At 34.8% G+C, this 16,349-nt stretch overlaps 3 long non-coding RNA genes across 3 annotated transcripts; 2 read left to right on the top strand and 1 right to left on the bottom strand.

The window, feature by feature from the left end:
• Positions 1–332: 332 nt before the first annotated feature.
• Positions 333–1,769, bottom strand: LOC138912004 (uncharacterized). Its single transcript, XR_011417636.1, has 3 exons — positions 1,265–1,769; positions 746–1,206; positions 333–692 (listed from the first exon to the last, which is right to left on the bottom strand). It is a non-coding gene; the product is annotated as an uncharacterized lncRNA (long non-coding RNA).
• Positions 1,770–12,349: 10,580 nt separating this feature from the next.
• Positions 12,350–12,884, top strand: LOC138913782 (uncharacterized). The gene is made up of 3 exons (XR_011419632.1): positions 12,350–12,458; positions 12,514–12,588; positions 12,643–12,884. It is a non-coding gene; the product is annotated as an uncharacterized lncRNA (long non-coding RNA).
• A 23-nt stretch (positions 12,885–12,907) lies between these two features.
• LOC138913781 (uncharacterized) lies at positions 12,908–13,446 on the top strand. Its single transcript, XR_011419631.1, has 2 exons — positions 12,908–13,178; positions 13,233–13,446. It is a non-coding gene; the product is annotated as an uncharacterized lncRNA (long non-coding RNA).
• Positions 13,447–16,349: the final 2,903 nt, after the last annotated feature.

Genomic DNA, 16,349 nt, shown 5'->3' with positions numbered 1-16,349 from the left:
GGTGTTTGTTGGTTCCCGTTTCGCAACTTATGTTTCTAAACACATGGATGATGTCAGTGTACGCACAACTCAGAAAAAAAATCGCCCTTAATTTTAGAAAATCGCCAGTGATAAAAAAATGATAAAAATGTAAAAGTCAAAAATAAATAGCAGTCCGAGACTTTTACTTTTTTGAAAAAAGTCCCTGGGAGACTTTTATTTGTAAGCACTTAAATAAAAGTCTTTTTGAAATATTTCGCTTAATAATCCAAGAAAAAAAATAAAACCAATTAGTTCAGAGTTAGTTTATTTGTTTGTATTTAATTTCAAAATTGAAAGTTTTTCCAGTGTATCTGAAGACAAATTTGATCTTAAATTGGTCAATATAAGTTTCAAAGCTGAAAATGCCCGTTCTACACTGACTTGTGTGGCAGGAACACCATTAATAACCTTTTCCAAACCATATAAATTTGATATATCTGCTTCTTCTCTTCCCAGTAGTCCATTATATTTTTAGCAGTGTCGATATGTTTTGGGTTATATGTAACTATTTCGTTAATAGAATTACGAATATGGTTGTCCTCTTCTTCATCAGAATTTTCCGCTATATTTGATGAATTAAAAGAATTTAGGTAGGATGCTAACAAATTATTTTCTACCGAAGTTTCGGTATCTATGGTTGTAGTAGTATTGCGTATACTAAAATCAGCTGACTGGAAATAATTCATTAGTTTAAGATTTTATATTATTTGAAAATTATTCTTACGTTAGTAGAGCAATTATATATTTGTCGAGATAGTAACTTTAAATGCCTCCTGGCTATTGACAACATATGGGGTTTTTGGTTTAAAACTCTGCGTACCCGAGGGTCCAAATATATAGCTGATAATATAATTTCATTGTCCAATAATTGGCGCTCTCTCTTTTCGAGGCATTCTGCCAACTCGTTGCTTTCAACAGACTTCATCGATGGTATTTCCAGTTTCATTTCAAGCCATAACAGATAAAAATCAGCATAGTATAGTTGTTCTTGCTGCAGCTTTTGTGTAGCTAAGTAAATAGGCTTCAAAACTTTTACAAGGGAGGTGATCGCTTCCCAATTCTTCAAAGAACTCAGAGCAATATGGTTTGAAGCCTTGCAAGAGTTCTAACATAGAATATGTTGAGTTCCAACGAGTTGGAACATCCAAAATTGGATGGGGTAAGTCATGTCTGGAAATAATGTATCTAACAAGTTTGTTATAAATAATTATCTATCGAATGTGTAAAAAAAGAAAATCTTTACCTGTTAGAAGGACACCGCAGATGTTTTGCCAGTTCACGTGCACTAGAAATGATGACTTTGTAATTCGAAATTTTAAGAAAATCGTGGACCGACAGTTGCATTGTGTGGGCGGCACATTTAATGGAAGTTATGTTATTAACCTTTAATTCAGATACCAATTCGTCGTAATCTGAATCATTTTCATTTGAAAGTCCGGTAATATTATCGTCGTTTATAATTATACCCGTTACTCGTAGAGTAAAAGGGTATATTAGATTCGTGCAAAAGTATGTAACAGGTAGAAGGAAGCGTGTCCTATCAGGATCAGGATCTTGATCAGGATCACTAGCCGAGTCGATCTAGCCATGTCCGTCTGTCCGTCTGTCTGTCCGTCTGTCTGTCCGTCTGTCTGTCTGTATGAACGCTTAGATTTCGGAAACTATAAAAGCTAGAAGACATTTTGCATGCAGATTCTAGGAGTTCCTACGCAGCGCAAGTTTGTTTCAAAAGGGTGCCACGCCCCCTCTAACGCCCACAATCGCTTATATACGATTTTAAAAATTTCAATATTTCGGAAAAATAAAAATGCTGTTTTATTGTGTTTATCAATACCTATCGAAATGTAGACGAAATTTTGTAAATCGGACCATTCGTTAAAAAGTTACGGCGGATCAAAGTTTTTATCTCCATCTCCTTCGCAACGGAAGGAGCTGAGTAACGGGTATCTGATAGTCGGGGCACCCGACTATAGCGTTCTCTCTTGTTTTAACTGCTTTTATCATATTTCGACCGTTGTCTGTTGTTACGCAGTAAACTTGTTGCTTGGAAATACCGTCACGTTTCAGAACATCTTCGATTTCTGCAAAGAGATTAATAGCAGTATGCTTCCTTTTTAGCTCAATCATTCCAATCGTGAAAATGTTAATTTTTTTTTAACGTAAAATTGCACATTAACGCTTAATACACTGCGATTGAGACGAGTTGCAGTATCAAATTTAAGCGATATTATTGGCGTTTTAGCGAAATACTGATGTCTTCGACCATTTTCCCGAATTGCTCATTAACGACATTTAGCACGTTTCTTGATGATATATGAGTCACATTCAAATTGTTAAAAATCTGTTCCGAGAAAAACTTAAACGGCTTTGAATCGAAAAAGGCAAACGGTACTTTTTGGTGGGTCACTAATTGAACGCATGCGTCTTTAACATCACTTTCGAAGAATTCCACCTTAAACTTTTATTTTTTTTGGTGGTAGGATGCTTTTTGATTCTAATGACTTGGTATGATTAATATGAAATTCAAATGTATTTCTTACCATCTATATTTTCCCAAACTATTTTGTGCTTCGACTTTAAGTAATAACCATATTGGTCAAGTGATTCCCGTTCAATTCAATTTTACACATACTGCACTGTACCGCATTCGGAAGAGCTACGAAAAACTGTCGCACTATTAAATTGGGATTTCGACCCATATTGAATTTTTCCGTTTTTTGTACACCTTATAGTAAAGCAAGAATGCGACTGGCTTTTTATATTGTATGTTAAATATAAATCACAAAAATAAAACTCACTGACTGCTTCATAGTTTAAAAAACTTTCGAATATATCAGTCAGGACTTTTATAATAAAAGTCTTTCGATAACTGTTAATTTCTGACAAGTAAAATAGAAGTCTTTGAATAACTGTTATTTGTTGTGGGATATATAAAAGTCCCACGATAAAAGTTTATTGCATGAATCAACAGATTGCATGAAAATAAACAATTCTGCGTTTTTAGAAAAATTCTACCTATTTTTCTTCATATTTTATTTTAAATAAAATAACTGTTATTTTCGGTCCCTGGTACAAACAAGTGGCCCTTACGACACCAAGCAAAGCTTGTTTCGCGCGGAGCCCTAAACCGTAAGCGGAATCGCGGACATGGAAAAACTACGATCTAACAATAGACAGTTTAAAATACATGCTCACAAAGAATTTACAAATTATTTAAAGACAGAAAATACATAAGTTTAGTATAATTAGTAGCATTAGGGGTATCAAACAGTAAGACGTGGCACAGTGAATTATAGTCGTCACACAGAACACGAAAAGGATCATGCAGGGCATAATTAGATCTACATATTGGCAGGGACAACGGACGAAAACGGTGAACTGTTCTACAGGGTACATTCCAGTTAAGTGAACTAAGAAGGAAAGGGGGGTCGACATCACCATTAATAAGTTCGTGTAAGAACATAACTCCATGACACTTTCTACGAGGGTAGAGAGTTGGTAAGTCGAGCAGGCGCAACCTCGCAAGATAAGAGGGCAATCGACTACCTGTGCCCCAGTTTAAGCCCCTCAGAGCAAATAGAAGGAATTGTTTTTAGACAGACTCTAACTAATTTTGGTAACAGCTAATTTGAGGAGACCATATACAAGAGCAATATTCCATAGACGGACGAACAAGAGAAACATACAAAAGCTTTGTTGTGTAAGGATCATCGAACTCCCTTGACCAACGTTTCATAAATGCCAGAAGACTTCTGGCTTTATTAGATATAGACTTTAAAACTAAGTTTATGATCAAATAAAACGCCAAGATCCTGAACTGATAAAATTCGTTCAAGGGCGTTATTTCCAATAGAATAAGAAAACAGAGATGGATTACAACGATAAAAGGTCAGTTACATTTAGAATAGTTTAAATTTAACATGTTAATCATGCACCACGTATACAAACAGTCAAGATCTAATTGAAGGTCATTACATAGTAGGTAAACACATGGACAAACATAGCTTGACATCATCTGCATACATTAATACGGTAGACGATTTTATAACATTAGGTAGATCATTAATCATTAAGCCAAAGAGTAAAGGACCCAGGTGGCTACCCTGTGGAACTCCCGAAGTAAACTTAATTATTTTGGAAATTCTATTGTTAAAACAGACCATTTATGGATCTATTAGAAAGGTAGGAAAGTATCCAGTCAAGTAGGTTTGGAGGAAACCCTAAACGGGACATTTTAAAAACAAGAAGTTTATGGTTCATAGAATCAAAAACTTTAGAAAAATCGGTGTAAATCACATCAGTTTGATGATGAGTCAGGAAGCCTCTAGTAATTAAAGATGTAAATTCGATTCCTTCCATATGGATGGAAATCTTCCTTGACTTAGCGACAAATTAAATATTAATGTTAAGGGAAAAGCTAGATAGGACGAACAATTCGTCAGTATACAACTTGGTATTTTATCAGGACCCGGTGAAAAAGAGAGCTTAAGAGTATCAAGACTTTGAATAACATCAGATACATTAATCACTGGTTTGACGATAGAGGTTAGATGAGGTAGTGGGTATGGATAACCATTATCAATAACACCATTGCATTCCGTATAAGTCAGCAAATAGGTTGGAAATATCATTGTCATTAGATGCTATATTATTATTAAGAAAAAGAGAGTGAGGGAAGCAATTAGATTTCCGCTTGGAATTGACGAAAGAATAAAAACGTTTAGGATTACTTTTGAAATCACGCTTACAACGAGACAGGTAATTTTGATAACAGTCAGAATTGTGCTGGACAAATTTGGCCCAGTCCGTCAGCAAGCCGGAAATTTTGAACCGTTTAAAAAGTCTGTTTTTTTTATTATACCCGTTACTCGTAGAGTAAAAGGGTATATGGTATTCGTGCAAAAGTATGTAACAGCTAGAAAGAAGCGTTTCCGACCCCATAAAGTATATATATTCATGATCAGGGTCACTAGCCGAGTCGATCTAGCCATGTCCGTCTGTCCGTCTGTATGAACGCTGAGATCTCGGAAACTACAAAAGCTAGAAGGTTGAGATTTCCCACACATATTCTTTGGCTTCCTACGCAGCGCAAGTTTATTTTAGACGAGCCCCCTCTAACGCCCACAATCGCCCACTAACGATTTTAAAATGGTCCTGCACCCACATCTTTAAAGATTTCCGAGAAGTATAAATGCAATTTTGTTGTGTATATTTATAACTATCGATATGTAGAAGACATTTTTCAAATCGGACCATCCATTAAAAAGTTATACGCATTTAAAATTGTCAATAAATTGTCAATATATATCTATCTCCCTCGCACTCCCTTTAGCTGAGTTACGATTATTAGTCGGGACACCAACCCAAGTACAGCGTTTGCACTCCCTTTAGCTGAGTGACGGGTATTATATAGTCGGGACACCAGCCCGACTATAGCGTTCTCCCTTGTTTTTAAGATAGGATAGTTGACGAGTAAACCATGGAGAGCTATAAGAATTCTTCAAGGAGGAAAGAGAGACATGTACATCAAATAGACGGTAAAGGACTTTATAAAAATACCCAACTGCATCATCAACAGGAAGGTCAACAAGATAGGACCAATTAATTGTCATAAAGATTCAACTAGTTTAGCATAGTCAGTCTTTTTAAAACACAAACTAGGATGTACGTTTATTGCAGTCCTGGGAGCATTAAAAAATCCATTTATACAGAGCTGAAGGGTAGGATGATGACAATCTTCAGGTAGAGATAGTGGCGGAATTCGACTAACTTCAGCATCGATACCATCAAAGGCGAAGATTAAGTCAAGGAGACGACCAATATGATTGGGAATCCAATTAACTTGCTGCAAGGATAGTTCAACAAGACCATCAACAAAGTCATGTTGCATCCTAGTAATCATTGCCAATGAGTCATTTCTCTCCAACCAAGAAATATTGGGGAGATTAAAGTCACCGAGCACAATGAGTTGGTCAGTTTCAGCAAGCAACAAGGAGATAGACTGTATGGCGGACAGCTGCAATATATACACGTTAAATTCGGAGCTAGGGGGTATATAGGAGCAAGTTAAAAAAAAAATTGATTATAGAAAAATTTTCTTAAGGTTATGGAAATTCGCCATTAAATTTTCAAAAAATGAATAAGAAAAAGAGTCGTTGAATTTTTTCTCGGATTAATGGCTGTATTTTCCTAACTTTTTTCTTGAGTTAATGGCGAAATCGCCTTTGATTCTAGAAAATAAATACCTATTTTTTAGGAACGTTGTGTTATTTTTTTAGTATTCTAGTATGGTGGCCCAGCTGTTAGAGGCGTCCGGACACTAAACATTTGTACAAAAGTCGCCGGGGAAACCGCGGTTCGTCCTCACGCAGGGACGAGTCTATTATTATTTCCATTTTCCATTCACTGAATTGTTAAAACTGTTGTTAACAAGATTTAATTAAAGTAATTGTAATTGGTATACCAACAATACGACCGTTAACACTTCAGGCTTCTTAAGCCATTGCATTGCAAGAAGCACGCGTGGCCGAGTGGTTAAGATGTCTCTCTATGGTGTAAACGGTCGCGGGTTCGAGCATAGGTTGAGGTAAGAATTTTTCCTTAAGTCTTTTATATGATTAAAAAAAGTTTTTTCTGTACTTAAAATGCATTGTAATTAAAAAATATTTATAATAAATTTAAATTAAATAAATAAAAATTTATCCTGTTTTCACGATATGATTGTCATTAAAACAAGAAAGGGCTCCTTTTAGTTAACAAACCTAAATGCAAAAGTGATACAACAAATCAGTCGGACAAAATTAAAAAAAGCAAGGCAGAGAACGCTATAGTCGGGTTGGTGTCCCGATTATCTAATACCCGTCATTCGGCTAAAGGGAGTGCGAGGGAGATAGAAATATAACATTTTTTTTATTGCGTATAACTTTTAATGAATGGTCCGATTTGAAAAGTGTCTTCTACATTTAGATAGGTATAAATATACACAACAAAATGGCGTTTATACTTCTCAGAAATGTTTAAAGGTGTGGGCGCCAGACACATTTTAAAATTGTTAGTGGACGATTGTGGGAGTTAGAGAGGGCGTGGCGCTCGGCTGAAATAAACTTGCGCTGCGTAAAAGCCTAAGAATATGTGTGGGTCCCAAATTGTGTTATAGAGGATAAGCGCACAAAGGAAATTGTTTTGAAAATTTTTTCTCCAAACGACTCACAGAAATTTTTAAAATCTCAAAATGTTGTTTTTATCGTTTTTATACCCGTTACTCGTAGAGTAAAAGGGTATGTTGTATTCCTGCAAAAGTATGTAACAGCTAGAAGGAAGCGTTTCCGACCCCATAAAGTATATATATTCTTGATCAGGATCACTAGCCGAGTCGATATAGCCATGTCCGTCTGTCTGTCTGTCCGTCCGGATAAACGCTGAGATCTCGCACTGAAAAATTTTTTTTTCCTAAATTTTAGAAAATTGCCATAAAATTAAAATTTTTTTAATTTTAGAAAATTTTCTGAATTTTAGAAACTGTTTTCTTGAATCTAGGAAAAAAGACCATAGAAACAGAATTTTATAAAAAACAATTCTTAAATTTAGAAAAATTATTTTTTTTCTAAATCTATGGTGTTTTTCCCTAGTTTGCTCTCCGAAATTTTTCTTAAATTAATGGCGATTTCGCCATTAAATTAAGAAAAATGTACTTCAGGCCTTCCTAGAATCTAGAAAGTCGCCATAAAAAAACACGGAAAATTTTTTTAAATTTAAAGAATTTTTCTGAATTACAAAGAAGACATTTTCTTGAAAACAGAAAAGAAGAATTAGAAAATCACCATAAATTTAAGAACAACTTATTTTATTTCTTTTATGCTTCTCATTCTTTCTTCGAAACGAAAAAGAAGAAGACATGCGGTTAGACCGCGGCGCGTTGCGACGACAGTTTTTGGCGTACCCACCAGGAAAATTCCTCTGGAAAATAACATATTTTCATGAGGTTTCCATACAAGCGGAAGGACAAAACCTCATTCACCCCTTACATTTTTTCCATCTCTGGTTTCAAAATACACGGGGGTGACACAATAAGTTAGGGGGAAATGAGGTTTCTATCTGGATATCTGGCAGTAGAATGCAGGCCAAAATCCACTGGTTTTTCGACTTCCCGCATTACAGATTTTCCACACGTACCCAGTTATGGTTTTCCTCCACTTGCAATGTCTGCTTTTCCGCACCCTCTCAGTTTTGGTTTTTCCAGACCGTCGCAGTTATGATTTTAAACTGCTTTGCAGTATCTGATTTTCCACAATAAAATTAATTTTTTTTTGTAATATTTGTTTGTGTATTTATTAATAATATTTACAATCGAAGCATTGGAATTAAAAATTTTTAATGCCTGAAGCATTCCCGGTTTTTGCTTGGTCGAATGCAGTTCTTAGGTATCCATGTCTTGTCTGTCTTCTGAAAATATCAAAAATAATTAGATATGAATGTAAGACCAGGAATAATAACACAGGCCGACAAAATGTGACATGGGTCGGTGTCCAGGCCTGCCACCATTTTATTTCGATAAATGAGGCTTTTCTAAGCATATGTTGCCACTACGCCTATAGTCCATCAGCTCTGGTATTTGCGGTATCTTTAATTTAAGAAAATCACAAAATTTCTTCGGTTTTTGGGATATATCTTCAAGAGTGGTCAACAAATTTTGGTAATCTTTTCGGAGTTAAATAGTTACATGTCTCTTTTATACGGTCGTTTTTGAAAATTCAATCTAACTCAACCACAAGAGGAGGCGGGCGCATTTAAAATTTTAAAGTCACAGCAAAGTTTAAAAATCTTCATTTGTGAACAGCGTTTAAAAATTAAATAAAAATATTTTCTTCTACAATGCATTTTTGATCCAAAGACACCTTATGGGCTTAATTTTTAGGACACTCATCAGGTTTTTGTAAATTGTTTTGGAATTTTTAAAATTGTTTTTCTTACTTCCTTCACAGTGACGATTCACAAACAGTGCCCAAACCTGTCACTATTTTAAGTAACTTATAACTATTTTTGAGCACAAGTGACCCTTGTTTTAAAAATATTAATACATGGGCGTAAGTTAAAAGCTGGAGGGGGATTACACTTTAGTCATTTCAGCCCCCAAAGATTAGTAGGCTACGCCCATGTGCTTATATTCAAAGCAAAACTACTTAGATCGTTTAGAAATATGTTATTTAAAATTGTGACAGGTTTGGGCACTGTTTGTGAATCGTCACTGTGAAGGAAGTAAGAAAAACAATTTTAAAAATTCCAAAACATTTTACAAAAACCTGATGAGTGTCCTAAAAATTAAGCCCATAAGGTGTCTTTGGAACAAAAATGCATTGTAGAAGAAAATATTTTTATTTAATTTTTAAACGCTGTTCACAAATGAAGATTTTTAAACTTTGCTGTGACTTTAAAATTTTAAATGCGCCCGCCTCGTCTTGTGGTTGAGTTAGATTGAATTTTCAAAAACGACCGTATAAAAGAGACATGTAACTATTTAACTCCGAAAAGATTAACAAAATTTGTTGACCACTCTTGAAGATATATCCCAAAAACCGAAGAAATTTTGTGATTTTCTTAAATTAAAGATACCGCAAATACCAGAGCTGATGGACTATAGGCGTAGTGGCAACTTACGCTTAGAAAAGCCTAATTTATCGAAATAAAATGGTGGCAGGCCTGGACATCGACCCATGTCACATTTTGTAGGCCTGTGTAATAAGAGTAATTACTATTATTACGTCTCCGCACAAAAGTAAAGGATCTCTCCAGAAATTGTGCCTGGTTTGCCATGGCCGATCATTTTTCCTCTGATCAGCAGTTTTATGTCGTGTATCTATATCAAAAACTATGAGAAGAAAAAATAAAATATGACAAACGCAGGCGCAACACTTCTGGTCCCAAGAAGTCTCAATCCGCCTGGCTGAAGTAAATGTAATGTGTTGATTAAGTTAAACAACGAAGTACTATTCATACAGTCATTTAAAACACAGAACACCACTTACAACTGGTGAGGACTAACAACATTTCAAGTGACACTGAAATGCAGAATTTGTGTTGAAGATAGCATTTGGAGGCTAATATTTATTAAGAGCGAAAATATCTTTGGTACTTACCTCTGTAACGCTGAAATAAAGATTACACTAGTTTACAAAATAATATTCTTGGTGTGCTCCCCAGCAATTGATGGCAAATTCTGCTAGTGTTGGACCCCTAGATCACAAAAATAGCACTAATTTTTTTTTCGATGGCACAGTTTTTTTTTAAAGATTTTTTAAAGTTTGAAATGTTAAATTTCGGACTTTTTTCGAATTTCTTCTTATATCTCGGCAGATATCCACTTGGTTGAGCCAGTTTTAGTTTTATTTTAAAGTCAATAGATCAGAGCTTAACTTTGCCATACAGATCAATATGATTGGATGAGTAATGGCAGCGCAGAAGCTTGACAAAGATGAAAAATGTGTTTTTTGGTCGTCTGTAAGTCGGCTGTATATATCGTAAAAACTCGAAATAAATCCGTTGAAAAATCATAATGGGTATAAACTTAAAGTGTACATCCTACCGAATAGAACAAGCTGGATATGGCCCAAATCCATGGAAAACTGGATTTATGGTGGATTTTTAAAGTTCGGATTTTTCCACTTTTTTCGGTTGACAGAGTCCAAATTTAAGATTTATCATAGGCGGCGACATGTAAACAAAAATGAGTGGTGACGGCAGCCGGGTCAAAAAATAGCTAAATTTAAAAGCTAGAAAATTATAAAAAAATTTAATTTCTGAAAATTCCTTTAAAAATATAAAATTGCTTGCGTTATGACTGTGAGTATTTTTAATTAAGTACTATCCATTTGGATAGTTCATTCTTATGAAAAAATAACCTTAATTTCAAAAATTAAATTCACTTTAATAATTTTATAGCTTTTAAATATCTGATTTAGCTATTTAGTGACCCGGCTGCCAACACCAATTATTTTTGTTTACATGTCGCCGCCTATGATAAATCTTAAATTTGGACTCTGTCAACCGAAAAAAGTGGAAAAATCCGAACTTTAAAAATCCACCACAAATCCAGTTTTCCATGGATTTGGGCCATATCCAGCTTGTTCTATTCGGTAGGATGTACACTTTAAGTTTGTACCCATTATGATTTTTCAACGGATTTATTTCGAGTTTTTACGATATATACAGCCGACTTACAGACGACCAAAAAACACATTTTTCATCTTTGTCAAGCTTTTGCGCTGCCATTACTCATCCAATCATATTGATCTGTATGGCAAAGTTAAGCTCTGATCTATTGACTTTAAAATAAAACTAAAACTGGCTCAACCAAGTGGATATCTGCCGAGATATAAGAAGAAATTCGAAAAAAGTCCGAAATTTAACATTTCAAACTTTAAAAAATCTTTAAAAAAAAACTGTGCCATCGAAAAAAAAATTAGTGCTATTTTTGTGATCTAGGGGTCCAACACTAACAGAATTTGCCATCAATTGCTGGGGAGCATTTCGGCTGTAAACTAGTGTTATTAAAAGACAAAATTTATATTATCACTCACCTATTGTTTTTTAGATTAAAATTAACTATTTTAAATTTATGTGACCCTGCATCATATATTTGATAAATCCAACATGCCAAAGGCAGATAAAATTTGGACATAATTTCGTTGTAAGTTAAGGTCACACGCGAATAAATCTTTCGTTTTAACAACCCTGTAGTTCTCAAGGGGGCCGGTGGCACTTTCGGGGTAGAAAAGGGATCGACCACCCAGTGGTCCCTTAAGGGTCAATAGGTGGCGTGTGTATTTTTTACAAGAGCAAAAGAGTTATCGGAGAGTGAACACTTCTATGTGAACACTTCTATATGAGTTAAAAAAATTGTAAAATGAAATTTTTGACAAGTTTATAATGATTTTAATAACGAATACAACTTTATTTTGTTTATATAAAAAACAAATTTAAAAAAAGTTAAAATAATAAAATAAAAACTTAATAATGAGATAAAATAAAATAATAAATGATAGAATTTTATTTCTTTTTATATTATTTATATTTAATAATGAGCAATTTAGCTGCAGCAATATTTTTAACAATAGCGGTGGTTCAGTAGCAAAACGTTTTCTTTCCTTCCATAACAAGCGGACTTTATTGGTGCTTAGATATGTAAAATAAATATATAAGTACCTAATTTTATATACATAGAACTAAACAAAAATAATATTAGCGAATGTTTTTATTGCCATCGATTATACGATATCGGTAGTAATCGCAATATTAAACGTAACGGATTGCCATAACTACCCAACCCCGCTACCATCACTAAACCCAACGTTTGCGCCAAATTTTGTAAACATTGTATTTAATTTGTCTTATTCTACATTTAAAGTGTTATATTTTGTTGTGATATGAGGTGTCGTCAACAGGTGAGTAACACCATGTGTTGTGCAAGTGAAATACCTAATAATGTGTGATATTTAGCCATGAACAGCAACAGGCACATTCGTCGATTTGTTAAAGAGGAGAAGGAGAAATAGTAGTGCAAAGGACTCCCACGTAAGTCTTTTTTCTTTGATATAAATATTTTAGTGAAATTTTCTTCCTTTTTAGATTAAAGCCATGAGATCGTTGTTGCTGCCAGAAGGGGGTTTAAAAAACTTGCGGAGGGTTCTCACGGATGAGTTTGTTGTGGGATTTAATGTTAAAGGCTTTTCTGGAAAAAAAAGCCGTTATTTTTATAACTGTATTTTTTATAATACACTTAGTTTCTTGATTCAATTTCAATCTATTTACTTAGAATGCCATCTGTCTTTAATCCTATTTCTTTCTGTCTTTTTCTGCTTTTCACTTTTAAAACATGGTTTGATGTAAATAGGCTTGTATAACAAAATCTAAAAATATATATTTAAACCCATGCAGAGGGAATTATAATTTAGTCCAGAAGTTTGTTACGCAGTAAAGGAGACCTTTTCAAACCTATAAAGTAAATCCATTTAACCATGTCCGTCTGTCTGTCGGTTCAAGTTTCAAAAGCGTGAAATAAGTCTACATTTAACTGTTGGTTATTCTTATTTTATATTTATGCTTTTCTAGTCACAATTTTATTCCTGAAAGCTGCAAGGGTATTAAAACTTTGGCTTGCCAAAGTTAGTTTCTGTTCTCATTTTATTTTAAAACACTAAAATCTTATTTCTTTTTAGATATTGTTTCAGAATCTGGTAATGCAGAAATATTGATTCCCAAGGCAATTCAATTGCAAAAGAAACGATTTTTTAAAAATAAATCCAAATCAAATAATAACAACAATGAGGAACTCAACAAAAACGTGTCAGCAGAGGAATTTGTTCAATAAATATAAATTAAAAAAATAGAAAAATTGTCTACTTATAATACAATAAATTAATTTAACAAAAAGTATTTTTTCTTGGGAAGTTTCATAGCATTCAGCTTTTTTGGTATTGAAAACACCAACCCCATTTCATACCCCTTTTCGCCACAAAAGGGACCGATAGGTGGTCCCATTTAATACCCCTTTTCGCCACAAAAGGGACCGATAGGTGGTCCGATAGATGGTCCGATAGGTGGCCCCTTTTGTGGCGAAAAGGGGTATAATATGGGACCACCTATCGGTCCCTTTTGTGGCGAAAGGTAATGCAGAACTTCGCCATATGACCACCGCCTAGGACATGCCGTGGTAAAAGTGGATAGAAATTTACATTGCGGGTGGTATGAGCGGGAGTTAGTCCCAAGCCCCCGGTGTATGGCGATTTCGCTAGTTCGGGACCAGTCCCGGCGAACTACAGGGAATAGGGGGATTCCCTAAACTGTTGAATTGCTGAACCGCCGCCTGCAAAAAGGAACAGGATTTCAAGAACACAAAAACCAACTTCTCACTTTCCCGCTGGAAAGGACTGTATGTAAATATATATGTATGTATGTACGTGTCTCTCCCGTGCCTCTCTCTCTCTCTGAAATTCGATTTTCAACCAGGGATCGCAAGTAAGAGTTACTTTTTTAAAAAAATTGACAATTGATATGCCATATGTCCCCAAAATATTTTTTATAATAAGAATATTTGTTACATCATCAAAAATATTTTGGGGACATATGGCATATCAACAGAAAGGTATTAAAGCGTAGATTATATATATTTAAATTTTAAACCAATGTACCCCACAAAATTGAGGCATAAGAGTTATTTGTCAACTTTTATAATAAAAATTGAAGCATAAGAGTTATTTGTCAACTTTTATAATAAAAATTGAAAAATAAAACTTATTTGTCAATTATTTTAAAAAAGTAACTCTTACTTGCGATCCCTGTTTTCAACCCTTCATTTTCTACCTGTCTTGCTCCTCTCTCTCGGTCGTCTGACCAACGTGTTTGTATTTTGGCTATTATTAATTTAATTTAATTTATTTATTTGATTTATCCCGATGCGACAAGACTAGGTCTTATAAATTATTACATCGGTTACTTTGGAAAAATTAATAATAGGGTATTTTACAAAACTTAAAAGGTAATACAAAATTAATAAAGAGGAATACAAAATAAACAAAGAAAAATAGTTACGTTTAACATTAAATAATTTAAATTAAACAGATAGAGTGTAATAGTAAGTAAGTAAGTAAGTAAGTAGTATTATGATGATGTTGTGCGTTTCAAAAAATTGGTAAGATCTTTTTTAAATTGCGTTGCGTTCCTTAGGTTTTTAATATTATTAGGGAGGTCATTCCAATAGCGTATAGCCTGGACGAAAAAATGTTTTTCGGCTATTGATAGCTTTATCCTTTTGGAAATTAAATTATTAGTCCGAGAAGACGTTGCCAATTGCAAGTGCTCCATCAAGTAAGGGGGTTCGTTGGATATAACGACTTTGTGGAGAAATAGAAGGGTTCTAAGTTTAATCCATGACTCAAAGCTTAGTCCAAAGATGTTGTTAGCGTGTCTTGTAATGTGGTCCCTACGGTTCAGGTTAAAAATGTATCGAGCAATCGAATTAAACGCTACTCTGAGTCTTCGCATGCTTAAAGCATCACAGTATGAAAAGATTTCCATGCCGTAAAAGAGAACCGGGACCAACATCCTGATGTTCTGAGGGATAAGTTTCTGGGATAAGGAGAGCTGTCTAAGCATGCCAAACGTTTTTCCAGTAGCTTTAATGATTTGATTGGTCCAAGTTAAGGTTGTATTGAATTCGGTTCCTAAATTTGTGGCTTGCTCAACATACTCTATTTCTACGTTATTAACGAGAACTTTGGGAAGATGCATTCGATGAATCTTATAGATTATTAGACACTTTGTCTTGGTTGGATTCAATCTCAGCCCATTTGCTTCGGCCCAGCAGTTTATTTTCTTGATTTCGTTATTACTTATTGAAACGCATTCGTTGACTAGATTCAGGGGACGACTAACATATAATTGGACATCATCTGCGTATAAATGGACATCACAATCGGACAGACATTTAGGAAGATCATTTATGTATATTGAGAATAGCAACGGCCCCAAGCCCGACCCTTGTGGGACTCCCTGAGATACTGATACAAGATCTGATCTACGGGATCCTGAAACGACAGCCTGTAATCTGTTGGTCAGGTAGGTGTCAAGAAGTTTTATTGCACTCGGAGAAAAGTTATATAGTGTACGAAGTTTAGTACATAGAATTGAGTGATTGATTGAGTCGAAGGCTTTGCTGAAGTCAAGTAGGGTAAGGAGAGTTACTTTACTATTATCAATTTGTTGTCGGATATCTTCCGAGATCTTGATGATTGCCGTTGTACAACTCCTGTTATTTTTGAATCCCGACTGCCGGCTACTCAATATGTTGTTTGGAAAGTTTGGATTTGCTGGGCTACTAGTCGCTCAAAAGCTTTTGCTAAAAATGGCAAGATGGAAATAGGCCTGAACTCGTTTTTCGCTTTTGGGATCGGGATGATTTTAGCTATTTTCCACGCGTCAGGAAAGATGGAAGTAGTAAAAATTGTATTGTATATGTGGCTGATTTGAAAAATTATTTTTGGGATCAGTAGTTTGATGAATTTAGGGCTTAAATTATCCAACCCTTCAGCGTTAGATTTCACTTTTAACAAAGAATCAAGAACTTCACTGGGACTGACACACATGAAACTAAAGATATTATCACAGACAGTTGTCGAGTTCAGGTACATGTTTAGCGTTGAAGTCGGGGATTGACTATGCCTAAATTTTTCATTAAGGAAATCAACATCTAGGTCGGATTTAGTCACCTGAGTTGGTTTGCCCACTCCAAGATTTCTTAAATCCTTCCATACCTGCGTCGAGCTCTGTGCATTTCC

Source organism: Drosophila takahashii, chromosome 2L (assembly GCF_030179915.1).
Source record: "Drosophila takahashii strain IR98-3 E-12201 chromosome 2L, DtakHiC1v2, whole genome shotgun sequence".
Taxonomy (NCBI): Eukaryota; Metazoa; Arthropoda; class Insecta; order Diptera; family Drosophilidae; genus Drosophila; species Drosophila takahashii.
Note: the sequence above shows the minus strand (reverse complement) of the source record. Positions and strands in the feature narration are given on the sequence as shown.